Raw genomic sequence first — 6,805 nt, 5'->3', positions numbered from 1 at the left:
CAAAATGATTTCTTAAAAATAAAAAGGTAATGAATAAAATAAAATACAAATACAAGTATAATCCAAATATAATCTAAATATACAAGCACAATAAAATCGTAATATAAATATAATCCAATATAATATGCAATCAATTATAAAATACAAATATAAAATAGTTCTTTAAAATACAAGTGTGGATTATATAAATATAAACGATGGCGCAAACTAACAAATATAAATACAAGTGCGAACTATTAAATACAAATACAAATGCGAACTATAAAATATAAATACAAGTGCGAACTTTTTAATACAAATACAAATATAGTTGTATCAATAAATACAAAAATGTAAATGACAGTGTGACTACAAATACGATAAACAATTGTGGTATTTACGTTATCATCCATGACTTGTGCTCGACTAGTCATATTTTTTTAAAATACAAAAATATAAAATAGAATAAAAATAATAATAAAGAAAATAAGTAAAAAAAAATAATCAAAGAAGAAAAGAAAAGAAGAAAGAGAAATAGAAGTTAGAGATTAAATAGAGAAAAAAACAAAAAAAAAAAAAAAAAAAAGGAAAGAAATGAAAAAAATAAAAGTAGGAAAAAATAGAAAAAAGAAGAAGAAACGGAAAAACACACAAAAAATAAAAAAATATAATGATAATGTTAGGCAAGAAAATATTCAATTCAACGAGATAAGAGTGGTTGAAATTTTTTTTTTTTTTCAAAAATATTGAATTCCATTTTTGACGCGACTAAATGAATTGTATTCATATTTTATATAAATACATACTATCTGTAAAATCGAATACAGCGGGCACAAATCGAATATAATGACTATAAATGATAATTATGTAAAATGTGATTATGAAAGGTGAATTTTATAGCAAAATAATGTTATTTTTTGAAAAATTCCCCTTTTTAAATATAAATTGATTTAGAGTGTGTTCGGTACAGCGAAAATTCAACGAACTTTTAAGAAAGGTAAGTGGCAAAAGGAAAAATGAATATATTTAAGAATTTTCTTTTGTAGATAAACTTTTATACACTTGCAAAAAATATTTAAAATATTGATTGGATGGAAACAAATTATGCATTAGTTTGTCAATTAGCACCTTTTGTCTCGCTCAAATGTTGATTTTTTATTTTTTGTAATTTGCATATTATTTTTAGTTAATTAATATTTATACAGTGCACTTCTGATCCGCTAATTGTGAATCTACTCAAATTAGACGAATTATTTAGGGATAAACCATTCAACCATTTAGATAAGTTGGATCAAATTTTTAATTTTCAAAAGTCATGTGAATTTAAAATTTGAAATTTGTAGACTTATCGACTACACTGACCTCATGTAAATATATAATAATAACTAAATGTAGTCGTCTTTAGTTAAGAACATTTTACCTCCAAAGTGTAAAATCTTGAAATGAATTTAGATTAGTAGAACCCAAAACGGTTATCACAGGAAGAAACACCCCAAAAGAACATAATAAAATAATTTTGTGAGTTAGATCTATAGGTTGTGAGGGACTAAATTAAAATATTTATTCATCCATCGTTTCATAATGTTTTTGTTTCTCTTTTAGATACAATTTTGGGGTGAATTAAATCATCGGTATCATAGACAAGCAAAAAATACCATTCGATTTGGCTTCTACTGTAAGATTTCGTTCAAAAGCCATGAATTTCAGAGAGATGTGTCACTTTAGTGTATCGGACTGCTGCCTTGTATTTAGGGCGTAGAATCTGAGAAGAAGAAATTAAGGTGGACAAAATGAAACCCAAAAACATACCACAGACCCATAGAGCCAAATCCCAACAAAAAAGAACAGCTAGAACACAAAAATCATAATCGAAAATCACAAAATTGCTCCTTCTGCTTCCTAACCAAAAACAACTATTCCGTTGGTTAGAACTCAAAAAATCACAATGAAAACTTAATCACTCTAATAAATAATAAATTGACCTTGCAAAATATTCTTCTGTATCTTCAAATAAAGGATATTCGACCTAGCAATTGCAAACGTAAAGCTTGGCATGTGTGATTTGCATGGAAAAGCTGAGAAGTGGCTTTGAAAATTAAAACAGATGCTGCTATCGCAGAGTTGTAAATGGAAGAGATCTGAATGACAGTGACCGAGATGAAAAAGGATGAGTGCTTGGATGGAAGAGGCAGCGCGGACTCACCTCAAGGAAAGAGGCATGAGTTCACAGCTATGGTTAATGAGAGAATAGAAAGGTGAAAGTACAGAAAATCCAATTTGGACCAATCCACTTTTGACCATAGGCCCATTACTATGGGGGCATATACCATCACAAAAAGAGAGTTTTCAAGCTGATTTTCACACCTAAATTTTAACCACAGCTGTCAACTTCAAATTGCGATTCTCACTTCATTTCTTGTCCGATTGAGCTGATTTTTGGACTGCTTGTTCCTCTCATCTCAATCTTTGATTAGGAACTGACGGAGCTTGATTTGGTGGCCTGTAGCTCCCGGTCTTCATTCCCGAACAGTAACTGCATTTTTTGTGCTTTCACTCCTTTATTTCTCTAGTGTTTGGTGCTGTGGTTTATGTATTGTTTCTTGTTGTTTGGCACTTGTTTTATGGCCATTTTGGAGGACAATATTGTAACTCTTTGATGATTATAGTGAGGTATGGTCCCGTGATTTTTTACTCTTCACACCGAATGATTTTCTATATAAATTTGGTGTCTTGTGTGATTGCCTATATTCTTGCCCTATCGCATTTGTGGTAATTCATTTGCTGCCATATTACTTTGTTTTACTTAGTTTGCTTGTCTCTTCTTGGTTCAAGTTGAAAGGAAAAGTTTAGTCTTGCGTATTTTCCGCTGCTACCCTTTCGGGCTCTTTGATTGTGTGCCCATCTTTCCTAACAAGTGGTATCAAAGCGTTGGTTGTTGTTGATTGTCGATTTGAATGATGGAGGCAAATATGAGCAAGATGGTGTGTTTGAATAGTAGTAACTATCATACTTGGAAAGGCAAGATGAAAGATCTTCTATTTATCAAGAAAATGCATCTACCTGTGTTTGCATCTACTAAACCTAAATCCATGACAGATGAGGATTGGGAATTTGAGCACTTACAGGTTTGTGGCTATATCAGACAATGGGTTGAAGATAATGTTAGAAATCATATTGTGAATGAGACACATGCTAGAAGTTTGTGGGACAAGCTCGAGACACTTTATGCTTCGAAGACTGACAATAACAAGTTGTTCCTTCTTAAGCAATTGATGAATATCAGGTATAAAGAAGACAGTCCTATTTCTGATCATATAAATGATTTTCAGGGTGTCCTTGAACAGCTGTCCGGAATGGGTGTAAAGTTCGATGAAGAAATTCAGGGACTTTGACTTCTTAATACTCTACCTTACTCTTGGGAAACTCTTCGAGTTTCTTTGACTAATTCTGCTCCCGGTGATATTGTAACTATGGAATATGTTAAGAGTGGTGTCTTGAATAAAGAGATGAGAAGAAGATCTCAGGCCTCATCTTCTTCATCTTCACACTCTGATGTTTTGGTTACTGAAGAGAGGGGGAGACATAAGTCTAGAGACTCAAATAATATAGAAAAAAGTAGAAACAAGTCAAGGTCCAAATTCAAGAATGTTACATGTGACTATTGTTACAAAAAGAGGCATATCATGAAATATTGTTACAAGCATAAGAGAGCTATAAAACGGCAAAAGAAAGAAGGCGATAATAAAATTGTGTTGCTGTTGTTGCTAATGATGATCTTCTTATTGCTTGTGGTGAGAATGCTATTAATCTTGTTTGCAATGAGTCTAGCTGGTTTGTGGATTCTGGTGCTATATCTCATGTTACGCCAAAGAAAGAATTATTTTGTTCTTATACTCTAAGTAATTTTAGGATGTTGAAAATGGGCAATAATGATGAAGTTAAAGTACTTGGCATTGGCACGATTTGTTTGAAACGTAACAATGGTTCTAAACTAGTTCTCAATAATGTCAAGCATGCTCCAGATGTTCGCCTGAATTTGATTTCTGTAGGAAGTCTTGATGATGAAGGTTATGTTAATACCCTTGGTGCTGGCCAGTGGAAGCTTACTAGAGGTTCGATGATTGTGGCTCGAGATGAAGTTGTCTAACTTGTACGTATTTCAGGGCTCTACTTCTAGAGGCTTGATAAACCTGGTGGAGAATGATACTTCATCAGAGTTGTGGCATAGAAGGTTGAGTCATATGAGTGAGAAGGGGATTGATAGTTTGGCTAAGAAAAATTTGCATTCTGGAGTAAAACAAGCAAAGTTGAAGAAGTGTGTTCATTGCTTAGCCGGTAAACAGAAAAGAGTTTCTTTTCAGAGTCATCCGCCTTCAAGAAAGCTCGATTTGCTGGAGTTGGTGCATTCTGATTTGTGCGGTCCTTTTAAAGTAAGGTCTCATGGTGGTAAACTTTACTTTGTGACTTTTATTAATGATCATTCTCGCAAACTCTGGGTATTTTCTTTGAAGTCCAAGGATCAAGTACTTGATGTGTTCAAGAATTTTCAGGCCTTGGTTGAAAGACAGACATGGAAGAAATTGAAATACATCCGTTCAGATAATAGTGATGAGTACATTGGTCCTTTTGATAGATATTGTAGAGAGCAGGTTATTCGACATCATAAAACTCCTCCAAAGACTTCTCAGTTGAATGTCTTAGCATAGCGGATGAACAGAACACTAGTTGAGAGGGTTAGATATATGCTTTCAGATGCTAAGCTGCCAGATTCCTTTTGGGCAGAAGCACTTAATACGGTTGTTTATGTTATCAATTTATCTCCTACTGTTGCTTTGAATGGTGATGTCCCTGACAGAGTTTGGTCTGGTAAGAATGTTTCTTATGATCATCTTAGAGTCTTTGGGTGTAAATCTTTTGTGCATGTTCCTAAGGATGAAAGGTCAAGGTTGGATGTTAAAACTAGACAGTATATCTTCATTGGTTATGGTCAAGATGAATTTGGCTATCGTTTCTATGATCTAGTTGAGAAGAAACTTGTTAGAAGCTGCGATATTGTGTTCTTTGAAGACCAAACAATTGAAGATTTTGACAAAGCTGAGAAGGTTGATTCTCAGAGTAGTGAGAGCCTAGTTGATGTTGATCCAGTTCCTTTGACTACTGCTCCTGAAGAAAATCTTCATGATGATGAAAATCAAGTTGATAATGAAGATGATGATCATGTTCAGAATGACCAGCAAGAAGTTGTTGATGCTCCAATGCAAGTTGATATGGTTGATCAGCAACTAGTTGTTGATGCTCCAGATAGTTCTTTCAGATGATCTACAAGAGAGAGACTACCTTCATCTCGTTATTCTCCCAGTGAGTATGTACTCTTGACTGATGGGGGAGAACCTGAGAGTCTTGACGAGGCCATAGAAAGTGAAGAAAAAGAAAAGTGTTTTGATGTTATGGAAGAAATTAAATCTTTTCAAGATAATCATACCTTTGATTTGGTTAAGCTGCCTAAAGACAGAAAAACTTTGAAAAATAGGTGGGTTTTTCGGGTGAAGCATGAAGATGGTAATCCAATTCCACAGTACAAAGCTAGATTGGTTGTGAAGGGATTTAACCAGAAAAAGAGAATTGATTTTGATGAGATATTTTCTCCGATTGTAAAGATGTCATCCATTCGTGTGGTTCTAGACTTAGCTGCAAGTCTAGATTTAAAGTTTGAACAAATGGATGTTAAAACTACTTTTCTCCATGGTGACTTAGATGAAGAAATTTATATGGAGCAACCCGAAGGTTTTGAAGTCAGGGGAAAAGAGAATTATGTTTGCAAATTGAAGAAGAACTTGTATGGTTTGAAACAAGCTCCTAGGCAGTGGTACAGGAAGTTTGGTTCCTTTATGAGTCAACAGGGCTTCAAGAAGACTACTTCAGACCATTGAGTTTTTGTGCAAAAATTCTCTGATGGTGACTATATTAGTGTGTTGCTTTATGTTGATGACATGCTTGTTGTTGGTCATAATGCTTGCAGGATTCAAAAGTTGAAGCAAGAGTTGAGTAAGTCTTTTTCTATGAAAGACTTAGGACCAACAAAGCAAATTCTTGGCATGCAGATTGTCCGTGACAGAAAGGCCAAGAAGTTGTGGTTATCACAAGAGAAGTATATTCAGAAAGTACTTCGAAGGTTTAACATAGACAAGGCTACGATTGTCAGTACACCTTTAGCTATGCACTTCGAGTTGAGCACGAAGCAGTGTCCTTCCAGTGATGATGAGAAGGAAGATATGAAGAAAGTTCCTTATGCTTCAGTTGTTGGTAGTTTGATGTATGCAATGGTTTGCACAAGATCGGATATTGCTCATGCCGTTGGTGTTGTTAGTCGTTTTCCTTCTAATTCGGGAAGAGAACATTAGAATGCTGTGAAGTGGATTATGAGATATCTTTGTGGCACTTCTAGTCTGAGTTTGTGTTTTGGTACAGGGAAGCCTATTCTTTGTGGTTATACTGATTCAGATATGGCCGGTGATATTGATACTCACAAGTCTACTTCAGGGTATTTGGTTACTTTTGCAGGGGGAGCTGTGTCTTGGCAATCTAGGTTGCAAAAATGTGTTGCTCTATCTACTACAGAAGCTGAGCTTATTGCTGCCGTTGAAGCTTGTAAAGAATTGCTTTGGATGAAGAGATTCTTGGGGGAACTTGGTTGTGCTCAAGAGCAGTATGTGCTTCATTGCGACAGTCAAAGTGCCATACATCTTGGCAAGAATTCTACATTTCATGGTCGGTCTAAACACATCAATGTGTTTAGACCGACCATGAAATGTAGAATTCTTGCCAA

This window comes from Capsicum annuum, chromosome 3 (genome assembly GCF_002878395.1).
Source record: "Capsicum annuum cultivar UCD-10X-F1 chromosome 3, UCD10Xv1.1, whole genome shotgun sequence".
In the NCBI taxonomy this organism is placed as follows: Eukaryota; Viridiplantae; Streptophyta; class Magnoliopsida; order Solanales; family Solanaceae; genus Capsicum; species Capsicum annuum.
Note: the sequence above shows the minus strand (reverse complement) of the source record.